The sequence below is a fragment of the Mauremys mutica genome, chromosome 4, assembly GCF_020497125.1.
Source record: "Mauremys mutica isolate MM-2020 ecotype Southern chromosome 4, ASM2049712v1, whole genome shotgun sequence".
NCBI classification, from domain to species: domain Eukaryota; kingdom Metazoa; phylum Chordata; order Testudines; family Geoemydidae; genus Mauremys; species Mauremys mutica.
The window spans coordinates 58,613,499-58,640,451 of record NC_059075.1 but is presented as its reverse complement, the minus strand read 5'-3'; the positions used below and the strand labels follow the sequence as shown (position 1 = coordinate 58,640,451).

Below are 26,953 nucleotides of genomic sequence, written 5' to 3'. Positions count from 1 at the left end.
TTAACTCATCTTATTATCACCCTTCCTCTCCAGTTAAATTAACTGCTGCAATTCTATTGGTTTAAATAAGCCAGCAGAGTGAGAGAGAATGTATATATGTGTCAAGAGTTCTTATCAGTTCTATTATGTGATCATCTGTCCACAGAGAAAGAGAACACTGGATTGGCACCATCTTTCACTGCTTTTAAAACACCTATGGCTGGATGCCTAGCTAATGACTCCTTCAGAGACCCTTGTAATGAACTCCTGGAGTTCTATTCTGGGTAACTACTTCAAATCTGTCATCCATCACTTTGTGAGGCAGATGGTGAGACAGAGAATGAGTGATAGAGGGAAACCATGGAGGCAGAAGAGAGTAAAGGAGAAACTGAAAACTGGGAACAGAAACGAAGAAAAAGAGGGGACAGAAACTATCAAGAGAAAAAAGGCAACAGAGGCAGGAGCAGACATTAGGGAGAGACCTGTGGAAGGATTGGAGGGCAGCAAATTGAAGATAAAGGCACAATGCAGAGTGGGAGAAAAATGGGTGGATAGAAAGGGGGCAGAGAGTGGGAGAAAAGAAGAGGGAAAAGTGGGGTCTTAGATTGGAAAATTGAAGAATAAATGGGGCAAAGTTTGGGGAAGGCAAAAAGAGGATGGGTGAAAGGAGTACAGGTGAGTACCAAGGTAACTCAGGGGAAACAGAGAAAGACAATTTAGGGATTGAGATAAAAGGGATGGGCAGAGGGTAGAACTTCAGGGTGAGAAGATACAGGGGAAGAATTGTGCTCTACCCATATGCTCATACTTGCTTTCATCTTCTGACACTGCCTCCATAGCTTCAAATATAACCCCCTCCATCATCTGCATTGTAGGGGAGGGGGACCTGGCAGACATGTGATCAGCTCACACTAGAGCAAGCATGCTGCTTTGAGTGGTATCAAGATTCCATGACAGTTTCAGCAGAGAGAAACTGGGATGCAGGAAGCGCCTCCAGATCTGCATGAGAGGTGAAGGTTGGTCTCAGCTGATGCTGGTTCTGAGAAAGGTGGTTTTAGTGTGTGTGTGTGTTTGTTTTGATTTTGCCACTTTGTGACTTGCTGGTCTTGCTGCTGTCACTGCTCAGAAGATTCAGGACTTCTGCTGCGGTTGGTGATTTGAGAGGCATGGGGAGGTCCTTTTGCTACAGACAGTCATAGAGCACAGTGAACAGTGGAGGTTTTGTTTGTTTGCTAGGAACAATATATTTTGGTTTGGTTTTCCCCCAAATGGTTGAAATGTGATAAACATAGTTTTGGGTATTTTTTTCAAAGAAACCTATGTCCTTTCTCTTTGAGTTCAAGATGACCTATCAGTGGTTTTTGTTAAGGAATTAATTTATCATGTTGGCTCATTGTTATTAATCACAGAGGATTGGTTAAAAGCAGAAAGGATTTGCTCTATAGCTGAGGCAAATATTCTAGTTCACATAGCAAATGGTCCAGCGGGATTGTGCATAACAACTTGCACCTCCGCTTTACACTCGTTTATGGTGGCCTCTCATTTTCCCACATCCTGTCTCCTAACCTTGTGCTAGCTCTCTGTACAGGGGTGAATTTAAATGTCTGTGCAAAGCATTTTTCTGTAATTTAGTGCACCTAGAGGTCATATCCTTCCTTTGATCTGTAGGTAGAATCCCCTAATATATCTTAGGAGGTCTGAGATGCAGAATTCACCTTTCTGAGGCTTTATTTAGGAATAGATTCCAATTTCACACACAACTCTACTTGTAACTTCTAGAAGCAGTTTCTCTTCTAATTTCTTTCCTTTCTTCTCTCAGAAAACATGTAGTCATCTACTGGCAGCTGCCAGTTTTGCCTTGGTTAAGAAGACTGGGTGGGGGGTGGGGATGATAATGGTCTTCAAATATGTTAAGGGCTGTTATAGTTTTCCATGTTCAATGAAGAAGGACAAGAAGTAATGGGCTTAATCTGCAGCCAGGGAGATTTAGGTTAGATATCAGGAAAAGTTTTCTAACTGTTAGGGTAGTTCTGGGATAGGCTTCCACAGGAGGCTGTGATATCCCCATCACTGGAGATTTTAAAAACAGGTTAGACAAGCACTTGCCATGTATGGCATAGGAGTACTTGGTCCTACCTCAGCACAGGCGGCTAGACTAGATGACCTCTTAAGGACCCTTTCAGCCTTCATTTCTAGGACTATCATTGTAACAGGCTGGCAATGTCTACCCAAAACACCGTACCCTGTTAGCCTTTTCCCAGCAAGGGAAATACTAGCTAAGTGTGTTCTGCTGAATCACAACAGCAGTTGTCTCATTACATCATCTAGATGTGAGCAAAAGTGAAGTGAGAAGAGAGGGTAAATGGGGCTGGGGTGCAGCTCTTCTACTTTTGTTTAAAGCAGAGCAAGAGAGCTTTTTCTTCTCTTCCTGGCTTAGGTAAGCATCACTTCCCCATAACTTCTCCATTTAGGCTGGCATGGTGAGTGCTTCCCATTCCTGTTGCAATTTATTTTAACCACATAGGAGTGAGTCTCTGGCCAAAGCGACTGGGTGCGGGCTAGGCAGTCTGGAAGTAGGAACCCTAGGAGCAGTCAAGCCTGGAAGAAAGGCCTTAGCTGAACTTTGTTTATTTCAGTGTTACTAAAACCAGGCTCCAGGAAGGGGAAAAATATTTATTCTACAGTGTATGGACTTTGGGAATAGGTTGAAAAGGCACTTGCTTACAATGGTATTGTAACAATTCTATTAAAATGAAAACAACCCTCATGTAATCTACCCCTTTTATAGTCTTACATTAAGATTGGGAATAATTTGTGGTGTTTTTAATAAGGATATTCATTTCCGGTAACAATTTTACACATATACTGAGGGCAGTGCCAAGCCCTTAGTTTTGAAACATTTGACATTTTAAAAAGCAAAATCTACATCTTGCTTAATAAGGACTTTATTGAAGTTTATTTTAATCTTTTCATCTACATCTGTTGTCTGTTGACGAGACTGAAAAACATCTTGTGGGTTTTCACATATTCTCTGCAATTTGACCATTTGGTGAAATACTTCCTGTTCTCAGGAAATGTGTTTATTAATACAAAAACTCATTTCTTTTTGGAGAGAGAAAGTATTTGGGCAACAAAGAATTTGAAAATTGATATATGCATCCTCAAGTAACTGGCACCTGGATTTTGCACTGGGTACATGAACTAAGTATAAAACACTGTAAATCTTTGTCCCATATCAAACTCTGGAAATGGTTTCACTCCAGAGTAGCAATTGGATAATACTTTGGATACTGCTCAAACATTATCTTTGCCTGCTTCTGGATTGGCATTAATCTTCCACTTTGTTCATATGGTTGGTGTGTTTGTTTACTATTGATATAGAAAATAAAAAATACCACCACATAAATATTAAGCTTCAGTGAGCTAAGAGTATCTTTGTTGTCAAACTGTACTGCAACTCAGAACAAAGAAACCTCTTTTTTGTGCTTATTTCTTTGCCAGTGCATTTGTGTGCTTTCTGGGCGGGATCAGGAAGTTATGCAAAGAGAGACTGCCCAATGAGACAGGTTTGATAGCACAGCTCATGCTGGCTTATCCCCAGGGAGGATCCCTTTTTGTATTAGGTAGAGTTGTTACCTTCGGACCATAAAGCTCTTAGTTTGAATCTCAGTAGCAGTTAGTGTCCAGGAACTATATACACACCTTGAGTTTAAACACTGAATGTGGAGAGTTTACTAAATCATTAAATTGTCTGTAGTGCCAGGCTGTCAACTGGCAGACACTACAGGACCTTGCAGATTCAAGTGCAAGTGATATCACGAAGATTCCCTGCTGGACCACAATATAATATTTCCAGAAATATCAGAGCTGTTTTTTGTGTTTTTGTTTTTTGGAGTCTTGAAACTAGGAAAACCATGTGATCTGCAGGGATGTTCCTTTAAGTTGAATTTCTGCTGTCTTTTTTCAGATGTAACTCAACAAAATCAACAGAGCATCCAAGGAATTTGTATAGCTTTAGTCTCCTTTCTGCAGAAAGGATGCACTGTAGTATCATTTTTGCAAATACAGGGTACAATATAAGGCAGATTAACAAGGCTTGTCGGCCAAGTTTTATGAAAGGACTTCTATTTCTTTAACAAAAAACACTTGTCTGTGCACAGTTTATACATCTGTGTGCAAGTCTACTTTCAGAACTCAGGGTCAAACCATTCTCCAAGAATTTATATGATTTGGCAAGACTTAAACTGGAGATTTCATCAAGGCGTGTACTATATGTTTATTCCTCCTAGCTCATCCTGAAATTGAAATTTTCTCTGAAACTTTCAGATTCATCTCTCTTGTTACCACAGCCCCTCGATACTCTTGGAATTTTGTGTGTTTTGTGTTGGTTTCATTTATAATCAGTCACAGATCTCAAGAGTTATTGGATTCCATTTTATAAGTTCTGCTGAAAAAACACCAACATTTGGTTTAACTAGATTGTTAGAGGATGGCAAGCTGATGCTCAAAAGTTATCATTTGCTTTCCCACATAAAACCTGAAACTTAGCCTGTGTGTGTTGAGCTGGTATAGAGCTGGGTAGATGTCTATGTCCTTTTCAAAGGTTTGAGGTAAAGTTTTTGGTGTCACCCCACACAACATAGGCATCGATTCAGCAAAGTTTCTATATACATGCTTAACTTTAAGCAAATTTTTACATCCCACTGCCCTGTACTTGGGTTAGAAGTGTGCTTGCTGGAATAGTCACATTTTTGAGCAATTTATTTTCCTTATTGAGGAAGGTAGCTCTGATGTAGGTGTTTCTAAACATAATTCAGCACCAGCATGATTAAAATATACTTTTGCACCCATCACTCAATATCACTGTATAAAACATGTGGTTTATGTGATAAGTAGAAATATAGCAATGTACTGCATTAAATCTTAAGAAACATATCTGCTGCTGGTGTAGACATGATTTAAACTACTGATTTTCAGGCCAGTTTTGCTATGCATTTACTTTAAATCTCAACCGACTGAGATCTCTCTTGATGAAGAGCTCTGTGTGAGCTCAAAAGCTTGTGTCTCTCACCAATAGAAATTGGTCCAATAAAAGATATTACCCCATTCTCACCCACCTTGTCTCTTTGAGATCTCTCCTGGCATTCTATATCGTCATATGAATTGCGGCTAAACTTACATCTTACAGATCTTTTCCGAGAAGTGTAGTGGAATTAGATTAATTTATTAACCAAATCAGTCTATGAGGCTCCCACTTGATCCCTCTAGTCCAGTGTTTTGTCTCTCACAGTGGCCAGTGGCAGGTGCAAAACGTAACCCCCCACCGCCCCAGCTTAATAACTCTTAATGAAATGAGCTATTCATACAGCAACTTTTCTCCCAATATCTGTAATTTACTGGTTGGCATAAACTCTGAAGTAGAAGGGGTTTATATTCCTTATAATATTTTATCCTCTAATATAATGGTGAGTGTTCTTATTATCTATGTGGATGTCTATTGCTTTTTTTGAATCCCAATAGACTCTTGGCCTCAATGATCTCTTGTAGCAATACATCACAGGTTAATTATGCCATCTGTAAAAAGTATTTTATCACTTTTAAACTTGTTCATAGACTGTCTCCTTGCTCTTGTATTATGGAGGTGTCAGTTGCAGCTTCGTAGTTAAGGCTGAATTTGAGTTTGGCACTTAAGCACTTTGTTATTTATGAATTATTTACTCTTTGATAATATGATTAATATTTTGTGGATTTACAAGTCTTAAGAACAATCTTAAAATATTTTTATTTGTGACCTTGACACAAAAAGTAGGAGAGTGCTAATGAAATTTGATGAAGACACTAACTCGGGAGACATTGCCAATACAGAGTAGGATCTGATTATTATAGAGGAACAATTGGATGACCCTGGGGATTAGAGTAATAGAAGGGATGAAATTTAATAGTACAAAGTGCAAGGTCATACAGTTAGGGATGGTAATGGGGGCCTCCATCCTAGAGCATCCCCAGGTGGTCCAATGCAGCATTGCAGTTACATTTCTGCTTCAGTTTCCCCTAGTGGGCTTCGATAAGTCTGAAGAGGCTTATGTATATTGAACCGTGCCCCTTCAAGGGTCTAGCTTAATTAACCTAAAGCTAAAGGTAGAACATTATACAAATAGGCCTCTACCCTAGCATCTCTGGTGGGATGGGGCTGCGTTAACTTTAGTCGATCAATACCACTTTGGGGGGAGGGATAGCTCAGTGGTTTGAGCATTGGCCTGTTAAACCCAGGGTTGTGAGTTCAATCCTTGAGGGGGCCACTTAGGGATCTGGGGCAAAAATTGGTCCTGCTAGTGAAGGCAGGGGGCTGGACTCAATGACCTTGCAAGGTCCCTTCCAGTTCTAGGAGATTGGTATATCTCCAATTACTACCTTACTACCACTTATGTCCAGGTCCCTTGCCAATGAGGCCCTCTTGACCCGTGTTCTGGAGCCAAGGCCTTTTGTCATCAGCTGGGCAGAGAGTCTGAGGTCAAGGTCCTCACAGAGGTCAAACCACAAACAACCCTCCTCAGAACAGCACATAATTCCTCTGATCTGCAGCCTCTCCTGCTACTTGGTGAAGTACTTCCATGGGGGGCAGATTTTGCTGAGACTTGGCATTCAGTGCTTTTTCCTTTCGGACTCTCTCTCACTTGGGATCATGGCTCCTTGGTTGCCTTTCCTGGTGAGCTCCCTCAGCAGGTTCCCCCTGAGAAGCCCTCCCCTTGGAAGCTTTCTCTTCCCATGTTCCTCTCCCCAGGAGCCACTTTGCTCTAGCTCCACTGGGAGCAGCTTCCTTTTATCATGTCCAGATACTTTCCTGCCTTCCTCCCAGCTACTCAGTGAGTTAATTAGTCCCAGGTGAACCTGAGTTCTCATTCCCCCTTGTGGAGTCTGTCAGTTGTGGACTGAGCCACTGACCCCTTCAGAGGTCCAGCTACACTCTGACAAGGTTTTTTTTTTTTTCTATAGCTGGGTGCCCATAGTTGGAAATGGCAGAGGAGGAAAAAGACCTGGGCATACTATTCAATCACAGGATGACTGTGAGCCACCAATGTGATATGGCTGGGAAAAAGGCAAAACATGATCCTCAAATGTATCGGGTGAGGCATTTCCAGTAGAGGTAGGGAAGTATTAATACATTGTCCAAGCCACTGGTAAGACCTAAGCTGGAATACTATGTACAATTCTGGTCAACCATGTTCAAGAAAGATGAATTCATGTTAGAACAGGTTCAAAGGAGGGCTACCTGGATGATTAGGGGAATGAAGAGCCTATTTTGTAAAAGGGGACTAAAAGAACTTAGCTTGTTTAGCCTAGTGACGCGAAAGGTGAGCAGGGATATGATTGCTATCTTAGCTAAACAACAGTATTGGCACAAAATAAATGGATATAAATTGGCCATGTGTAAATTTAGGCACAAAATTAGAACAGGGTTTCTAACCATCAGAGAAGTGATGCTCTGAAACAGTCTTCCAATAGGCATCATGGGGGCAAGAAACCTAACTGGTTTTAAGATGGAGCTTGAAAAGTTTATGAAAGGAATTATATAACATGTTACCTGCGATTGCAGGGAACTGCACTTGATGACCTAGGAGATACCTTCCAGCCCTATGTTTTTAAGGAAATCTCTTAAGTAGTTTGTGTTAATTCATTTAAAATGGGTCCTTTAAGAATCCAAGCTAGGGCTTTATTTATATACTCAAAAATTGGAAGAAAACCAAATCTTGAATAAAAGTGGTGCAATGGGTAACTTTTTATTTTTTTATGATTCATGGTAATATTTGCTGTGAAAGTGACTAAGAAACTCTTTCAAATGACCATTTCATATTATAAGCCATGGGACTAAGGCTACAGATTGACCTCAGTTAAAACAGGTCTCTCAAAATAGCCATCATCTCCCATTCTCAATGGAACTGAAGCCATAGACTGCCTTCATTCAGCTGCTCCTCACAGCATTCCTCTCTGCCTCCTGTCAGCAGGGGGAGCTAGTATCTTCCCTGAGAGCTATTTGGTTTCACTCCTATTGGGAACAATGGGAAGAAGTGGCCATATTTTCAGTATTCATTAGTTGACTTCAATCTTCATTCACTTTTTAGAAGCCAATTGCAGATTGAGCAAAGGTTTTCACTGATGCCTTGGTAATGCCCAAGACTTTTATCTGAGTAGTTACAGTTAATTTAGAATCCAGCAGTGTGTATGAGTAGCTTTAATTATTCCTTGCAGTGTGCTTGCTTTTTTCATCATATTTTTGTTAGCATTTCAGCCATATTCATTTCCCCATCGTGCTGCCCGTTGTCCCAGCTTTGTTAAGGCTACCTGAAGTTACAGTCTCCACTAACCTACATGATTTTTTCTCATCTTCAAAACTTGCCATGTCACTGGTCACCCTCTCACCCTCTTAACAACATCAAACACCTTTTCTATATATTGAAAATTGACTATTCCCACTATTTTTTTTCTCTGTCTCAATGGGGTTTATTGAAGCAGTAACGTGAAAAAAATTACTTCCTATTTAGTTTTGTTAATGCACTTACTGAATTTCCAGAGATATTAATGGGAGTTAAACAAACCCTAGAATTTGCCTTTTGTTTGAGAACACTTTGGAGGCCAGATACTAAAAGTATCAAAAAAAAACAAACCCCAAAGCAACCCACGTAATATCAGGTGAGATATATAACGTAATATTTGCTAATGGATTTTAGATGAGACTCAGAATGCAGTTTTCAAGAATGTTCCAATAACAGATTCCTTTGGGGTCATCCAGGCATGCAGAGTCGAGGATGGCTTGACACTGGAAGTACAGTATGACACTGAGCAGGTCCTCTCCTGTGGCTTGCTTCCCCCAACCTGGCTTAGAAGAAAAGAAACAAATGAGGCCAGCAAGACAGTGTAGGATAGCCTGTTTTTCTATATTTAATCTAGTACAATATGACTAGCTTCTATGAGACAGAGATGTACTGTACTGGGTGACCTTTTCCATTTCCTATGGCTCATACAGTTTGTGAAAGGGATGGACTCTCCATTTTGAGCTTCGAAGTTTGGAAAATACATGGCAACACATCAAATGCCCCTTTAATTTAGGAAATGAATGTCCGTGAAAATAAACTGCACTTCCTGCTGTATATCCCATTTTACAGTGAAGTGGAGCAGTCTGAGACACACAGTGCAGTGACATTCTGTCATTACTGACACCTAACTGTGCAGATTTTTGCAGGTATGCATTTCCCTGCATTATGTCTGCACTGTCCGATCTGCAGATTAATCATATTTTTTTTGCAATAACTGTAAAGACAATTTACAAACCCACATTCTCTGAGATGCTATCAGCCACTCAGAGTGCAGAGAATTTCATAATCATGTTATGGTTATTTCTGAATAATTATAATGTAAATATGAAAATCTCTCTCCTATAAACCTTCTGTTTTGATTGGCTTCTGGGCTCAGAATGATCAAGATTTATTGCCAAAAAACAAGATGCTGACCAAGCTGCCCATTTTTTTCCCCACAGAAAAACTTCAATATTTACATAAAGATGACCCAAAAAATCCATTAAGAGAGAAAAGGGGATGTGAAACTGAAGAAAGGTCAAGTTTAAAAAATAATTGTTAAAAGAAAAAAGGGGGCGGGGAAATCTGTCCTTCCTCTCCCCTTCACCTCTCTTTCACCTTCTAGGTCAGCAGGGCTCTTGCCCTGACTCCTCTCTCCTTCCCCTGTCCCAATTATTCAGGTAACTTAACACTTTCCATTATAAGACCCTGTTTTCAGTTGCTTTTAGCTTTGCCAAACTAACTGTTTGGGTTGAAAATTTTCATGCTGAATGTGTGCAGGCAACTTTTATTCTGGCATTTTTTAACATGAGTGTTTGACTTTGTAACCATAATAATGTTCTTTTAACACAGTTTATGTGTGTAATATTTCCTAATGTATATAAGTATTTGTATTGTTTTGGCGTTTTTTTACACTGGAATAATCCCACTTCTCTGTGCCACCCTTCCTCCCAGTCCAGTTATAAAATATATAGCGAACATATATTACAGTTATTCTGGGATAGAATTATTCCAGAAAAAATGCCCTTTAGATTTGAATAATCCATAGTACAATAATAGAGCCAAAAAGAAATAATTCAAACTGGCTATGCACCAGTAACCTTTATCCAGATCCTTATGGAATCATTAATGATGGCATTTTCTGTATTATACCAGTAAAAAGGTGTTAACATGCTGCTAATAAAAAGACAAAAAAAGTTAACATTTAAATCTTATGAAGTAGTCTGATACAATACGCTCCCTGGTTATTGCTATTACTCTTGGAAAATACAAGTCAGAATTTGTAGTCTTACAATGCTATAAACATACCTGTAATTTAACAGGGATTTTAAAAATAAATTTTATGTGGCTTGCAATTTTTGTTGTGAGTACTCAGCATCACTTTGTAGTGGTACTGTCACAGTTTTGTCAGTGTACATCTCACCTATACATAAAATAGATTTATGCTATTAGCCATATTAGATGTGGGTCTAAAAAAACCCAATCAAGTAGTAATTGTCAATCAACAGCACATCTGTATTGATGAAAAATACAGCTGGTCCTATTTATTTTTAAAGAACCCTTTTGATTATAGGGAAGTGTACACACTAAATGAAAACAATCTGACCTGCAATTCTATTGGATTTGGATATAATTCACATTTTATCAGTCATGACCTAGCTAGGAAACCTGCCACATTTTCCATGGAATGAGACCACACACCCATTTTAAATTGGAACATTAAGGTTTATTTGACTAAAACAGGCAAAGAAGGCACATGGATAAAAAAAAAATAATTTCTTCAGACAGAATGTTAGTACCCTACAAATAATTTATTTATGTAGATGTGCTTCAGTACTAAATAAATAGACAATGTTATGAATATGAGATTATGGCAGACACTTTTTTTACATGAGAACAATTTTAATAATGGGCATCACAATTTTAATTTTCCCATTGACATTCTTTGAATAGTATTCTTCTCTTAATGTGGGGTTATTTATTACTCCTTTGTTTGGCAAACGGTTTTATTACTTTCCCAGAATTGTTTTATTTTCATTGTAACCGAATCATTTCTTCCATGAGCATTGCCTTTTGTCTGCAAACATGTTGTATCTTTTGTAGTTTGCAATATGACATGAAAAACACATTAGCTGTGTTTTGTTAATTTCATACCCTCCCTCACCTCATACTTCCTGCAACAGATTAGGAATTTGTATGTGGTGGATTCTGTCTTTCCTAGTTTGTCTCCCCTTGGCTGACCTTTCAGAAGCTTCATGACTATGTTTTTAGGTAAGAGACGTCAAAAGTATACCTTTGAGAGTAATGAAGCAGTAGTTAGTCACAAATGTGAATGTTTAGAAAGAAAGGAAGTGAAAATAAGACTGGTTTTATCTGAGACAGAATATCCTCTAATTGTTTGTTTTTTGATTATGTAGGCAAGCATATAAAAGATAGTAGTCAAATATTTCTGATTAGTTTCATCTACTGAATTAAAGCACTTTGCATGCCAAACAATGAGCCCTCATGTCAGCTGTATTTTATAATACACCTTTTTATGATTAGTGTTATGAGCACATATTGTATTCAAAAGTGCTCTTCAGAGTTAAAGTTAAATAGCTTGCTGACAAAAACTCCTCTGCAGCTATGTGAGATGCTTGGAAATTAATATATAAGAACAAATTCTAACTGTTATGCAGCCAAATGAAGGTTTAGGATTGCTGAGCTGTTGGCAAAGAATAGGCTTGTCCATTTCCATATTAGAGCCGCTGAAGAACATAGAGTAATTATATTTCTGTGAAAGATTCACAAAGCGTTTTGGTTTCAAAATAGATTCATAGACGCTAAGGCCAGAACAAACCACTATGATCATCTAGTCCAGTCTGACCGCCTCTATGCACAGGCAGTAGAATTTTTCCCAGAAGATGTACAAATATATTATCCTCAGATAAGTGCAATCTGGTAAGTTTCAATGTAATTTTAGTGTTCAGAGCTACAATCAAATCTACACGACTAAGCTCTTAATTTTGCACTTCTTTTCCAGACAACACCCTCAGGGAACTCAAACCTATTAAATTCAAATTAGACTTGCCTGCCTGAGTCAAGGCTTGAATTATGAGTTGTGTTGCTTGGATACATAAGCCACATGGTATAGCTGTATTCCCTAACTGGATGATTGTAACCCTTAAAAATCAGATTTCAAATGTAAGTACTCAAGTTTACATATTCAGAATCCATGTTTTCTGAACACTTGCTCAAATTCACTTTAAATCCTCTTTCTTCAAATACTCCTGCCAATAAAGAGGTTTGTGATAATATCTGTAGAAAGTGATCACCAGCAGGGTGAGAACACACTCAACACAAAGTGGTTTTAAAGATTTAATGAGTAGTCACGAAATGTTGTACTGGTAGGGACTGCTTGCATTAGTGGTGGTACACTAGATGCATGGCAGGAGCTGATATCATAATTGTGCCTTGCTTTTTATTAGAGAAACATAATACTGTATCAGCCAAAGGACACCGCTATTTCGAACACCAGTTTATAGCTTGAAAACCTGGGGTTATCTTGCAACCAAATCTCTTGTCCTCAGAGCGGGGAGAATTCAATTCCTTGCCCAAAGTTATCTTTCTTTAAGACTGTGTGCTGGTCAGTACTGAAACTCCTACTGTAGAATCACACTTTTATAGGAATCTTTCCCAGCATGTGTTTCTTGTAGCTAGCCCTTTAAATTTGTCAGAGACAAGTAGTTCCAGCCCTAAATGGCAATTTGAAAGTCAAATGCTGCATCTCTCTCCCTTCTAGCTGGGAAGTATTCCTATAATATTTCCCCTTTCTTTTATCATTGAGGTGATAATGCATCCTCACAGCAACATGTGCCCACTGAGAACTGAACAGTAACCTCTGAACTCATTCTACAGAGGCCAACAAACTGTTCTCATACAGTATCAACATTTCTTTTGTACCAGATTTGTGTACATTTGAACTATTAACATAATGGAGACAAGCTCTACATCCTATTACCAATCCCCTGAACTAGCCACTTAACATTCAAATTCGTATAGCTTAAATATACTCAACTCATCTTATTATTATTTATAATGTGGAAATGATTTAACTTCTAGTCAGAAGGCTTCTCTGGAAAATTTCATTGTAGAGCAAATTTTTATGACCAGGTTACAAGCCTCCCACTACCCACATGTGGTGGTTAGATGTGCTTGTAATTATTAGAACTGGGAGCACTGGCTGTTGGGAGTCTGAAAGGAGAGGAAACAGGAAGGAGAGGGGAGGAGTTGAGGAGGCAGAGTGAGAGTTACAGAGGGTGCAGCAGCAGGCTGGTAAAGAGGTTTCCACTGTAAAAATAAAGTCCTGTTGAAGCTTGTTAGTACCTTGCCTGCTTGATACAACACCACATTAGGATTTTACATGGCAGTCATTACTACAGTGAGTTGTCAGAACAATCCTCCTAGATGTTTTGTTCCTTTGGTGACTGGCTGAGGTCAAGTTTCTAGTAGACATACCAGAAAAGTAAAGGAAGGTTATTTGAGACAAGTGCAGTCTGATTTACCTGAAAAGATTTTTCTCTTCTGCAGTAGATAGCACATCTAATATGGAATGACATGACTGCTGAGTCATTCAGCTGATGTATCAGCTCAGTACAGGCTCTTATTGATGCTGTAACACTGCTTCTGCTTAGAATGATCTTTTTGGATACCTCAAGAATTTAACACAGTTGTAAGCTGCATTTTTTACATTCCGTGTATAGCACAGAACTGTTCTGATTCACAATGTGCTTTACACATTAGCTTTTTGGCCACAGACACAAGCTCACGATTGCATTCTTTTGAATTGAATAGATGCTTTTACTCAGGTACATTTTAAATGTGCCCTTATCTAATTCATTAAGGTTACTTGTACCCAGCCAAAAATACTGCACTTAACAGTAAGAGGTGATTTTTATTTCACCTTGAACAGCATTTCTCTTTGTTGAATTTCTTCTCTCATTAGTATAGAGCTGATGGAGACAGGAGTTGTGGGGAATAAATTGCCTTCTCACCATGAATGCTTGCATAGGTCTCTCCTTGATATGGCTGCATAGATCACTGAAATATGGTCAGGTCAGGACATTAGGCCTTCCAATAGTAAAACATACCCATTTGTGGCTAATTCTGGAATGTTTTGTATATTTTTAATTAATCATATCTAATATATTCCATCTTTCAGCGAGACCCATCTTAATGTGATTTACAGGCTGTTTACACAAATCTAACTTTACTAGCTATTCCAGCGCAGCTACCTCTGGTGTGGATCACAGCAAGCATTCTGCACCATTAATACTATTGATTTTTAAAAAGGGAGGAGACTGACTTCCCTAACTGAAATTGCTGGAGACATTTAGACTGTAATTTAGCCATGACCAGGGTTGCTAATCCTGCTCTTGAGCAAAGTGCCATGGGCTCCTTAAGTATAATTTGACCAGGTGCATGGCTTCCTGTGTCCTTAGAAATGAGGCTTCATGTGTCCTCCAGCAATGAGGCTTCCTGCTAGCACAATACATCAGTTCAGTAGTGCCTCAAAGGAAAGAGTGCTGGTCACTGAGGGCATGTCTATACTTACCTCTGGAGGGATCGATCCAGCAGGGGTTGATTTATTGTGTCTAGTGAAGATGCGATAAATCAAATGCCAAGTGCTCTCCAGTTGACTCCAGTACTCCACTGAAGTGAGAAGTGTAAGCGGAGTTGACGGGGGAGCGTCAGCAGTCGACCTACCGTAGTGAAGACACCATGGTAAGTAGATCTAAGTATGTCGACTTCAGCTATTCACGTAGCTGAAGTTGCGTAACTTAGATCGATTCCCCTTCTGTCCTTCCCCCCGCCACCCTGAGTGTAGACCAGGCCTGAGTCAACCGTATCTCTTCCTGCAGTATCGTGGTTTTATTTGGAAATCTTTCTTCTAAGTATTCCCTAGACCTGCCACTGCTTAGACTGAGATGTGATGAGATCACAGCTTCAGGTGATATTGCTATAGGCAATATAGTATAGTGCATGTATTTATGGGAATCGAGAGTAATTCAGTGGTGATGCTTCCATAAGTAATACATTATCTTGGCCACAGATATAGAGTCACTCAATTGATAGATACTCAACTGTCAACACTGCTACTTATCTATTGTACCTACATTAGAATACTGAACTAGAGTAGTGCTCTATACTGTTAGGTAATTGAATCATTGGGAGCGGGAAAAGGTGCACATATAACTACTGCATATATGTTTAATAAAGATATCATCTCGTACTTATCCACCAATCCATCAGCTATTTATACAGACTGTTCTACCACTTTATTATGTTAAGTGTGTACTAATTGCATACACTAAAAGGACAACATATATTGATTACCTTGTTTATATTGTATAGTTAAGGTTGGCTAACAAAGCAGCCTTTTCTAATCAATGTTTCCCTAAGGGAGAAATGGTAGGTATAACACAAATTGTTCTCTCTCTGAATAAATGACTGAATTTTACCAGTCAGTGGTCCTCTAATTATAGGAGCCCAACAAATATTCTGTGATGGGTCTACAGAAAGAAATTAGTCTGAGATGAGCACTGGGGAATGTCACAGGGAAAGTAGGGAAAAGAGTCAATTTATGAGAGGATCTTTATTGATAAGATTTCCCCTTTCCCTAGGATGTTAACTAATCCTAAAAAGGGCCGCTCCGGTTTAAATACTCAGGCAAATCATTGAAGTCACATGCATACTGTAACTGGCTTTATAACATCCATGCTGTATACCCAATTATTTTTTTCTGTGCAGTTTCATTAAGTTGCATCATTAAATACTTAGTGTTAGCGAAAGGATTATGCATTAAAAGAATGAATTTTATCTGTATTAGTGTGGGGAAAATATGTATATATGTATGAAAATAGTCAAATTGACGGAAATGAAATCAGAACTGGGTTTTTTTGTTTTGTTTTAAAGATTCCCAGGGTGAGGTCATTTATTCTGTTAGTTTCTTGCAAAAAACATATGATTGGTATTTCCATTTGTTCTTGTTCATGACTTTAAAAGGTATATTCTCAACTCAGTGCTTAGGGTTTCTTCAGAGCCAAATTTTTAAATGTATTTAGGCACCTAATTCATATTTAAATCAATGGGAGTTAAGCATCTAAATACCTTTAAAAATCTGGCCCTGAGTACCTGACCCCTCCCCAGATTCTATTAACATCAACATGAGGCATTCTACTAATCCACCAAGCATCAGGTTCCAGTCTGGATTGCTGTAATTCACTGAACAGTATTTGGTCTGAGAGTGGAAGCAATACAGAGCCTCTGACATGCACAGTGCAGCAACCTACTATCTTCTCCTCCCATACATAAATCATTCCCTGTGCTCTGATCTCTCCACAAGCTCCCAATCCTCTTCCGTTGCCAGTTCATGGTCTTGGACCTGGGCTTCAAAGGCATCAACAAGTCAAACCCTGCTATATCATTGGCTACATCTCTATCTATGACACAACAAGGTAGGAGCATGCCTCTGATGAAATGAAGTTTATGAAGCTCACAACAAAACATATAGAGGTGTAAGTAAATCACCTCAATCCTCAATCAAGGGGATTCATTTCTGGAACAATTTCCAGACGAGATGAGTCTAATCCAGAATATGACCATTTTCAGAGAAGTCCCACCTGTCATGGCTACGGGATGAACTATGCCTTAGACCCCTTCAGTCCCCCTGGAGTGTAGATCACAAACTTGGCTTCCTGCACCTTGCTGGGTGAAACAACATGGTCCTACAAGTTTGAGACAGGATCTCTGGGCTGTAGCCCCCCCTGGTTCCCAACCACATTAACAATACAGACTCAACTTGCTTTGGCACCAGTAATAGTTTCCCTTTGGGACCCTGTGGCTGTATACGTTAACCATGCTCCGGAAACAGTGTTTTCAAAACAAAGCATTATTTTTTCATAAGGAGCAGAGAGTAACAACAATAAAAGGCCTCCACACGTAGGTAATATTTACACCTTTGTAAGTTCCCCTCAGCCCTGCTAACACCACCTTTGGCAGGGAGAAGCAGACATCCCCTATTCACTGACACACCCTGGACAGCCTCTTGGAGCTCACCCACCTCCCTTTCTGAGAGGTTTTTGAGGTTTAGGATGCCCCTTGATCCCAGGCTTTAGCCTTAGGGGACGTAATCCATTCTAGACAGGCAGTACTTCAAACAGTGTTCTCATTGTTTCCTCTTTTCTGTGTCGTTGTTTTACCTTTCCTGCTTGGCTTCTTTAATGACCCATTTTGATCTAACCCCATAGCAAGTGACCTATTGTAACCAAACACAAAGAGTGATGGTTCTTGGGGTACCCAGGACTGTGAGTAGGGAGTCCTGCCTGTGATAGCTGACGGTTAGCTTCCCAACACCACCAGCCTTTCAGCCATTCAGGGACTCTACTTTGGCCTATAGTACCCTATCTTTGCCTTGTAGGTTAACATGAGGTGTACGCAAGTCCCCTCAGAGCATTCCTCTGTGCTACCCAGCCCCTGGCACTGGCTACTCACAGAAATCCCAGAATCTCTGCTCCCAAAGGAGCAGAGTACCCCAGCTTACTAGCTTTGCCTTAAGTCCCAACTGCTGTATGATGCACAGCACCAGTAAGCACTTATAATAAAGCAAAAGAAGGTTTATTTAAGAATGGAGATTCCACTTGAGAGTGATGGAAACCAATGGTTATAATACAAAACAAAATAATAAAATATGAACTAGAACCCACACTTATGAATAGTTACCTTTCCTATCTAATAAAGTAGGTTCCCTACCCTCCATCCCAAAATTCAGTTTGTTGCAGAACTGGCTGGCTTCTCAGAAACCAGAATCCAATCTGTCATGAAACTCCCCCACTCGACAAACTGTCACCTCACCTCAGTGAAAGGCTGCAGAGTATCTTTCTCGACCCTGGGATATACTGAATCAGTCTTTTGTTTTCATTGACAGGTAGGGTGATCCCCAGTCCGTTATGATGTTCCTTTTTACCTTCAAATCATTTGCAGTTGTCTTTGGTGGTTTTCCATTGACAGTTCTGGGATGGAGCAAGGGCAGACAACTGAACCTTACATTACATCACCGGCTCACTAGAGAGGGGTAACAACTCCCTCCCAGCTGAATGGGCCATCACAGAGATATATGACTTCCTGGTGCCTAACTTTTACTCCAAGATCATAAGACATCGTTTTCAATATAGTTATATTATTCCTTAAATCTTACCCATACACACACAATGATTTTGAGTATCAATAAGCTACAAGCTTTCAGCAGAGACCTCACATGCTCCCCTTCATGCGTAAATACCATGAAAGTGGTGCAGTGAGTTTGTCAGGTCTAATACGGAGTTGCTTGTAAATTACAGTGAATCCTTTGCCCATTGGCATCAATGGGCCTCACTGTTACAACCCTCAACATATTCATAAAAATAATACGGCTATTTCCCAGTTTGCAACAGTTTTTTTTGGATGAATCTCTATGCTTTATGTATCACCTTTTTCTTCGCTCTCCTTAGAGATTATGGAGCAAATTCTTTTCTCAGCTATACCAGCATAAGTCTGGTGTTATTCAATGTACTTCATCGGAGTTATTTTGTATTTACACTGATGTAACTGAAACAGAATTTAGCTCTCTAACTCTTGGCATGGTCTCTCTGGGAATCCGAGGCTTTCGCTGGCAAAAGAATAGAAAATACTTTTCAAAATAGCTTTAGGGTGGTACTTAGTGAATTTTTTTCTGGAATTAAAACTACATAAAGGTTTTTATTTGTGTTTTTTAAAGTGAATGAAGTGTCAGGATGAAAATACTCCTGGATGAATAGATACAGGCACAGATATTGGCACACTAAGTTTCCCCATCCTGCATCAATGCACGCTTGCCTTAATGTACATTACCAATACTGTTTTGTCGTACACCAGTGTAAAACAGTGGAGTTATTCCTGAAGTCAATTGTGCAAAGCTGGTAGAAGTAAGATAAGAATCAGGCCATAGACTTTGTGATTTACTAATAATTGCAGAAAAAATAATGATGTCATCAGAGGATTATGACATCAGTTAAAAGAGAAGCAATGCACACAGATGAATTTCTCAGATCCTGTTCTTATGCAGATTTTTTTAAAGTAGAATGGGGAAGAGATGCAGAAAATGCGGATAAGCCCAGTTGTCTCTGAAAAGATTGTTTTTAAAGTTTTTCATGAGGTTTCAATGGGCCCTTCACTATATTTAGGACACTTAAGGTGATGCTATCCTCTTTTTTTTTTTTTTAATGTCCTGGGTCTGCCTCTCTGTCTCTTTTTTTGTTTTGTATTCTCTGTGTCAGATTCTAGTCACGCTTAAACTGGAGTCAGTGGAATTACACTACTGTAACTTAGCTCTTATGGTATTTAAGCTGACTAGATTGGTTTTATATGAAAATGCAAACTGAATTTTGTATCAAAATGTGCTTGTATTTTGCATAATTATTTAATTGCCAAAGAAAGTCTGATGTAGTCTTAAAGTTAGCTCCTGGGCTATTACCTACTGTTTGTTTGACTGCTGTTATTGCAGGACAAGGAGTAATGTGACCATTTGTGGCCTGGCTACCTTCTAGAGCAGCTTTCTGGCCACTTTGCACTGCCTGAGTGGCATAAAGCAGCCAGGCAGAGGGTTGAACCCTGGCTCTCCAGTTGCGTAAAAGGGCAGTATTTTCTGAGGGAATAAGGTAGCTGTAATTTGCTGAAGGCCTTGTTATGCAGAACAGTGGCTCTATGTTGTCAGCTATACAGGCTACATCAATGTAGTCTTCTCAGATGGGACCTTCGTTTTACTTGGCTCACGCTGCCATTATTTTCAAAACAGTCAGCTAAAAAAAACCTCATTAATCTCGTTTCCTTTGGTAGGTTTCAACATGCTGTAACATAGGATGCCTGATAAAATCATTAGGATTATTTATTTCCCAAAGTCTTGGTGCCTTTACATGAGTAAATGGCACAAGGCCAGCATTCTACTCAGAGAGCTAGTGTTTAAGTGTGTACAGTCAGGAAAACAAATTAGGTAGTATAGCCATTTGTTAAAGTAAGTAACTGGATACATTTGGGTTTAGGTAGTAAGCACTCTAATGGACGCCAAATTCACCCCAAAGCAAAAGAGAAGTCACATAGGCTTTCAGTTAATTCACTCAGAAAAAGATACTAAATGCATTTAAAAACAACAATAACAAAAAACAAAGAGGGTAATTTTTAGTTTTTCAATTCTCCATAGGTGGTGTTTTCCTTTATGAATTCCCCACTGCAATCCAGAGGAGTGGGCGATCATTTTTAAAAGAAGATATTTTTGGGGGAGGGGTCAGAGTCAAAACCAAACTACACCTTTTCACAAAAACATGCTCAGTTACAGCAAAGTCAACCTAACTTAGAGTGCAGGTAATAAACTATTCTATCACAGTTGTTCAGTCTGCAATTCATCATTTCTTTCACTTACTTGTTCTTTACAGCCTGATTGTGCTACCCTTGCACACACTGAGTAGTACCTCACTCCTCAAGGTGTACTACTTAATTAGGACTACCTGTGAACTATTCAGTATGGCTAAAGTCAGATCAGCGTCTGATCCTATGTATTGTATTGGTGTTTTGTATTTAAAAGGTAACTGAAGAGTTCTCTCTGCTTACAACTTAATAACCATGTTCTGAGCTAAATAAACACTGAGGCCACAGGCTGAGGTTTTATAGGAAATAAACCCTGTAACTGAAGGCCCAGGAGTTGATAAGCCCAGAATACAACAGCTGTTACTGAGTTAACAGGGCACACTCTCAAGTTGTTGCTACAGTACAGAGATAATAGAATATCAGGGTTGGAAGGGACCTCAGGAGGTCATCTAAAGTCCAACCCCCTGCTCAAAGCAGGACATGTGTTCTCCCTCTTCACATCTCTGTGCTCTGCTGTTACTACTATAAAACTTTATGTTCTGATAGACTATTGCCTTCAAAACTCCTAATCCAAATGGTCACCAAAACCAGACCCATCTCAGCTTGTGAACTCCATCCTGTAATGGCACCTGCAAATCCCTGCACTCTGAATCCTTGCACTCAAGCTGTAATTCAGTTGGCTCAATACGATCATTTCATTTTTTTGGATATCCAGGGAGTGTATGGTAAGTAATACAAAGTCTGTTAGTAGCTGCTCAGACTAACAGCAATCTGTTTCCTGTATAAAACTATAAGACCACATTCTGTAAGGTATTAAGTGCTTTCTCTGAGGTACTTCATTCTCAGTGATTTCAATAGAGGTGAAGGTGCTCAACACCTTTCAGCTTCAGGCTCTATAAGTCTCTAATACTTTAACACATGGTTCTACTCTGAAAAATAACTGTAAAATGGCATTGTGAGGTAGTATTATCTTGCATTGATTTGTGGACCAATACTGCTCAGTTTACAAGTTTTTTCCCCTAACTGCCAGCTCTGAAAATTCAATCTAGGATGGATTTTCCTTTTTCTGTGTCAGCACCAGTGTTGACGTCAACCAACATGACATGCCTGTGATGACACCTCTGTAGTCCCTTTGCATCAGTGGGCTTGCAGGGCCATAAATGATTGGCCCTAAAACTGGACCATAGTAAACAATTTTGGCAATGAGGTTGTCACGATGAATTGTGCATCAAACTCCCCCCTTTTAGTCCCTCTCTCAAGTGGACCCCTGAGTTGACAGGCCTGGCTTCCTGCACCTCACTCTGGGTGGAATCATATAGTCCAACCACCTTAGAAGGGATTTCTGGCCTGCAGCCCTTCTGTTTCCCAAACACGCTAATGAGACAGGCCCCAGGCACTTGTCACAGGCCCCAGGCACTGTTTCACTCTGGGAACCTGTGACCAGCGAGTTGGTTAAAGAGACTCAAAAACAGCATTTCAAAGAAAGCGTTGTTTATTTATTCCCCTAAAGCTACAAAGCCCATGGAGCCAAGGGTAAAAATAATAAAAGCTATATATACGTGGCTCTTATTTACGCAAGCTGGCAAGAAAAGATTAAGGTGTAAATTCCCCTGGGCCCAACTAAACTCCATCTCTGGGAGAAACATACTGTCCTGCTCGCAACATGCTTTTTTGTCACTCTGTGTGTTTCCCTGCCAACCTTTCAGCCCCAGTTAACACACTGGCCAGTCTCTGACCATTCACTCAACCCACACCCTTTTCCAGGTCTGGGGGTCCAGTAATGATTTTGCGTTTCCTATGATCTCTCTTCTCAGCCTTGGCAAAACAGATAGATAGGAGCTCTGGAATAGCTTTTATGGTGGAGGTGCTGAAAGCTATTGAACGAAACTGTAAATGCTTTATATGATGGAAGCCATGCATTTGGTTGCTATTATTACTTCAAGCCAGGGTGTGCTGCCTCACCCCCAGAATACCTAGTTCCACTACTCCTGCAGGTAGGAATAGCCTCTTCACGGCTATAACCTGGGCTATTTTGTTCGAGTTTTTGTTGGGATGATCTTGCCAATCCATAGAATACTGAGCACACTAACAGAGTAGTCAGTATGGGAGTACACATATGGGAATACAACGGCCATCTTGATAAGAGATTTAGTCTCTGTACATTGTCATTTCGTTCACATCTGTACATATGCATGTGCAATGTGGAGATAGTCATGGGTCTGTTTTTGTTTGTATTCTAATGTTGCATTTGTGGAAATGAATCATCTCTATGAAAGTTTTTTATTCAAATTAATTGGCTGGATTGCTTCCTAATTTTTGTTACAGCTGGAGATGTACCAAGTGACTGTGATTACCCCTAAAATGATTTTTCATGTTTTGGTACCTGTGTGACATTTGTTTGTGTGATACTATCTGAACATAAAATTTGAGACACCATTGAATTCCAGAGTATCTCCATATGTATAGGAGCTTTATTTAAAAATGTACATATGAAAGTACTAGGTATAATTATGTTGGACTAAAGCTGTTTCTAAAAAGTGAAAGAAAAACATTTTTTTTAAACTGACAAATACAACAGTTTCCTCACTATAATTTATGAAAAAAATTAATTGTATAAATTAAGAAATGTAATATATTATGGGCCCAGGTCAAGTCTCTGGCAGAAAAAATCCACAGGGAAGGGGAAGTCTACAAGGATTTTTTTTAAATAAAAGTAAATTTAGTCAATTGTGAAAAGTACTTGACTGCCAGCCCTCAAATTTGAAATTCTGTATCAAAACCAGGGCCGACTCTACTGTTTTTGCCGCCCCAAGCAGTGCGCCAAATTGCTGCCAGAGACAGCGGGGGCAGTCCGTGTGCTGTTAGGGTGGCATGTGCGTTTCCGCGGCGGCGGCAATTCGGCGGCAGCTTCTGTCTTCAACTGGAAGATAGAAGATGTGCTGCTGCAGACAGCTGAACACAGAAGCTGCCGCCGAATTGCCGCCGCCGCGGAAACGCACATGCCACCCTAACAGCACACGGACTGCCCCCGCCCTCCACAGAGGCAATTCGGCGCGCTGCTTGGGGCAGCAAAAACACACGGACTGCTGCCCCTTGCGGATTGCTGCCCCAAGCACCTGCTTGGAATGCTGGTGCCTGGAGCTGGCCCTGATCAAAACACTGCACAAATATGATATGAACAGTGGCAGTGCAAGCTTCTTATACGGCGCTGACAGTTTGTCCAAACCCTGCTGTGGAGGAAACCACATCTGCAAATAAAAGGGTAGTTCATTCTACAGGCACATAGAATGCTTGGCCTCCTTGCTGAGCATACCAACTAATATGTTATGTGTGTGTTTGTAGGTAGAGGGTATTACCTAGGAATTGGATTATGTCCATCCATCTATTTTCACAAAGGATATTGAACAGCCATTAGCTGGCGGAAACTGTTGGTCACTACTGAGCTGGACTGTTTTTTTTAAGAAGATTCTTGACTTTTAACATTTTAATTTTCTTACTTTGTGGCTCTATCACCTGCATATGGTGAAGAACCAACCAGAAGCTGCTGATCAGTAAATCAGCTTCTAAGCAGCTTAGTCCATGACAGACCCCTGGCAGGCTTCTGAAAGAGAAAAATAGGTGAAGAACAGGTAAACAGCACACTAGTCATTAATTTTTCAAGCCTACATATTAATGTAATTGGGGTCAAATTAGTGGTTGCTCCGCCAAGCATTCATGGGTTCACTAAACACTGAGAGTAGTAAGGAAAATTGAGAAAGGCTATACGAAAGTTTAGTTTGGCATAGGAGTGCAGAACCAAGCAAGGGAGAACTCCAGTGGGAGAACCCGCTCCATCAGCTTATATGACAGCTAGAGTGAGCAAAGGAATTAGGTTACAGCAAGCCAGGAAATCAGTTAGGGGCAATGGTTAGCCCCTATAGGAGAGCTTTTAGGCAGGAAACAGGAAAGACTGAGAGTCTGTTGACCCTCTGTTTTTAAAGTTCTTCTTTTATGAGCTCATAGACTGCTATCCTCATAGGTCTACTAACAGCAAAGTACAGAAGTGTTTGTTTCTTAGGTTGGGACCCTAGTTTCTTTCACATGTGCTCAAAATTTCTTAATAAGAGTTGTTATATGCATATATGGTGAAAATAGATTGTTTATGAACAAATCTCTCATAAAACCAAAAATATAGCTGCTTTTCTGTTTACGGTAGTGACACAAGGACTGGGAGCTACATTTTATATTTTACTGTCTGCTCTTTCCATACCTTTCCTGTAGGTTAGCATAATGAAACCTAAACAGGAAAAGGAATTAATAGTTAGGCAGTGAATAAACTCCAGAAGTCACATAGGTCAATTCAGTAATGACCATCAATATTATTCTCTAACTCCAGTTCACAGCTACAGCATTTTAGATTTCTCCCTTCCACACATAATAGAGATGAGCCAGAGGTGAAATCCCTGTGTTGCCAGAATACATGTGAGCAACTATAACCTCATCCTCGTGGAGTCTCACAAAGGCTGAGTCAAGTGTTTAGTTCTTACACCCAACCCTCTTCCCACCTCCACAAACACACACAAAATGAATGTATATGGGTTCTGCCTTCCTTCCAGCCTCAAGCTACCTTGAAATCATTAAGGCCCAAATTTTCACGAGTCTCATAAATTGCTTCCACAAACTCTGTGCATGCATCTATTTATGCATGTAAATCCCTGTTTACATATGCAAGTATGAGGTTTTCATGCACAATCGGATATATGCATACATGTTTCAGGTGAAATTTAAATAGCTCCATTTGAACATTTGAGCTTAAGTGCAAAATGTGTATGGAATAAGTAAACATCTATTCCTTTCTCTCCTGTGCTATGGCAAAAATGTGTTAACAGATGTATTTGAAAATGTGTGAATGCATGCCTACATAATTTTTTCCAGTTACACACTGAAACGTTATATGATATATTCAGACTCAAATAAAATATTGGTATCTGTTTTCAGCCCTGAAACTAGTATGTTTTATACTTTATAAGAAAATTGCTAAGTCTAGATATGGTGCTACAGTAGATGCCATTAAAATGTAATTTACATATGAAATGTGGGTTTGCAACATTCTTTTTTCAATCAAAAGTCTATTTCCTTTTGATAACTCTTTTCCCATTTGATTTACTAACAGTGTCTTCAGGATGAGAAGGGAAAAATACACCAAGCAACAGTTTTTCTTTTCCAAATATAACCTGTTTTACTGTTCAAGCAGAGGCTAAAAACAATGAAAACTTTACTTTCAATAGAAAATTCTGGCACTGAAAAGCCTGAAGCAATGTCGACTTTGTGGTTCTGCTTTTGAACAGAAGGCAAGGTGGATGTGGAAGCTAACTACTGAGGGCTAGACCTTTCCTTCTGCTGTCCTGGTGGACAAGGTGAAAAGAGAGAATAGCCAGATTCTATCCCCTTGTGTGAACAGTGGATCAGGATCTCTCCCTAGAGTTCCAAGAAATACTGGGAGAATGCTCCAGCAATCAAGTTGGTCCCACATAATGATCCAAAGGGGGCACTGTCTTTAGCAAGGGGGGGATGTCAGCTTTTTCTGATGGCTGGTTCATATGCTGCAGTTGGGAGTACATGCTGCTCCTGTGCAGTGAAGTGGGCTCCAAAGGATATCCCCATGCATGCCCCTTGTAATTAGTCCTTAGATCTCAGGCTTCCTAGAGCAGAGGACACCTTTGCCAGCATCCATCCTCTTCTTTGGAAAGCCAGCAGAAAATGTAACCAGAGACAATATAAACAGCTATGTGATGTTATATGATTAAAATCTGACCATATAGATCATTGTTACTACCACTGTTATATAATTGCAATAAATATTGTACAAAGTATGTCATGTAAGGTGCCAACGAAAAAGTTATGATTTGCTGAATATGATTATCCAATTTGTATGTATATCATTTTTGTATCTGAAGTTATGAATATTGACTATGTACCTGTATTTCAAATGTGTTTGCTCTTGTGGTAACACCCACAGGGTAATTTGCATCCAGTCTGATCAACACATTGTGAATAGAGTATTCAAGTTGATGACCCATTAATGAACATAGTGGACCATGTAAGAAGCCGATCCACACCTGATGGACTTCCATGTGAATGTTCTAACTAGAGTATGGGTAATTGTCTCTGCTATGACTCATCAAAACATGCAAGGGTATGTGACTTGCTCGTGTGACTCCAAACTCCATCTTGTGCCTGTAATTTTCCACAAACTGAGACCATGGGTTTCCCTAGCAGAAGCTGTAAAAGGCACATTGAAACAACTCAATTTTGCCTCTTTCCTGCTCTGATCTCTGGACTATGGACTTATACTAATGGGAGCATTCTAACCAAAGGACTGAGGATCTTCCAATCTTTTGGAAGCAACCAGAGACTTAACAAGCCAGCAGTTTATGCCATCACTGCTTCAAACCTGATACAAGAACTTTGCAATTATTGTATCTATTTGATTCGTTAACCAATTGTAA

General features: G+C 39.7%; 1 long non-coding RNA gene across 1 annotated transcript; it reads left to right on the top strand.

The window, feature by feature from the left end:
* The first annotated feature begins 90 nt into the window (after positions 1-90).
* Positions 91-26,953, top strand: LOC123368109. Its single transcript, XR_006578691.1, has 3 exons — positions 91-263; positions 855-989; positions 25,618-26,953. It is a non-coding gene; the product is annotated as an uncharacterized LOC123368109 (long non-coding RNA).